Source organism: Gnatocerus cornutus, unplaced genomic scaffold (assembly GCF_029298725.1).
Source record: "Gnatocerus cornutus isolate USDA-ARS CGAHR unplaced genomic scaffold, icGnaCorn1.1 ctg00000470.1, whole genome shotgun sequence".
NCBI classification, from domain to species: domain Eukaryota; kingdom Metazoa; phylum Arthropoda; class Insecta; order Coleoptera; family Tenebrionidae; genus Gnatocerus; species Gnatocerus cornutus.
In genome coordinates, this window is record NW_028275783.1 from 12,603 (window position 1) to 13,846 (window position 1,244).

Here is a 1,244-nt window from a genome sequence, read left to right on the forward strand (position 1 = left end):
GTCGCTCGCTCGTTATAAATAGAGGGATTTTAGGTGTGCGGCGTTTTAGATCGAGTATACTCGTCGTAACGTGCACGTCGTGTCTGTCTCGTTTTCTGTTTTTAAACGTTTTTTTAACTCGACGACTAGAAGAGAATGCCACCCAAGACCAGCGGTAAGGCGGCCAAGAAGGCCGGAAAAGCTCAAAAGAACATCTCGAAGAGCGACAAGAAAAAGAAGCGCAGGAGGAAGGAGAGTTACGCCATCTACATTTACAAGGTGTTGAAGCAGGTCCATCCCGATACCGGTATCTCCAGCAAGGCTATGTCTATCATGAACAGTTTCGTGAACGACATCTTCGAACGTATAGCTGCTGAAGCCAGTCGCCTCGCTCATTACAACAAACGTTCGACCATAACCAGCAGGGAGATCCAGACGGCGGTGCGTCTTCTTTTGCCCGGTGAATTGGCGAAGCACGCCGTTTCTGAAGGAACCAAGGCCGTCACCAAATACACCAGTTCAAAATAAATCCTCCTCGAGCAGCTTGGAAGTTGGTTGGAAAAAAAAGAAAAAAAATCGGTTCTTTTCAGAACCACAAATTCAACTCGAACGAATTAAAAATTTTCGTCTTCATACTATATAAGTTCCTGAGAGAAAATATAAATAGTGAAAAATATATTTAAAAAAAGTTTGACATCAGAAATGTTAATAAAAAAAGAAAAGAGTAGAGACAACGGCACGCGGTGTTCCCAAGCGGTCACCCATCCAAGTACTGACCGCGCCCGACGTTGCTTGACTTCGGTGATCGGACGAGAACCGGTAGTTTTCAACGTGGTATGGTCGTTGCCTGGTAAAATTTTCCAAGATGGTACGTTGACGATTTTTTGTGATTGTTCGATCGTTTGGATGTGACATTTTTCGATGGTACACATGTCAGAAAATGTACAAGATTTAAAAGAAGAAAAAAAAAAAAATTTTTTTTTGCGAGTCGTTTTTTAGTTTTTTTTTTGCGACAAAATGACGAAAAAAAAAAACTCGTATGAGGCGTTAAATTAAATTGTTCGTTTGACGATCTCAACGAGTCACTTGCGATTAACGTAATTTAAAATTTGAGAACTTACTTACTCACTTGCTTGCTTAGATGGAAATAGCACCCACTTGAAGTAAACGCCGACACGGACCGGAGATGAATAAACTCCGAACGGACGGGGTTAATTCATGAACTGACCGTAGTACGGTCGAAGGTTCGCCGCCGCCGCTACCTG

At 42.5% G+C, this 1,244-nt stretch overlaps 1 non-coding gene across 1 annotated transcript; it reads right to left on the reverse strand.

The window, feature by feature from the left end:
* Nucleotides 1–707: 707 nt before the first annotated feature.
* On the reverse strand, nt 708–827 carry LOC148165230 (5S ribosomal RNA). Its single transcript, XR_015771656.1, has one exon. It is a non-coding gene; the product is annotated as a 5S ribosomal RNA (ribosomal RNA).
* Nucleotides 828–1,244: the final 417 nt, after the last annotated feature.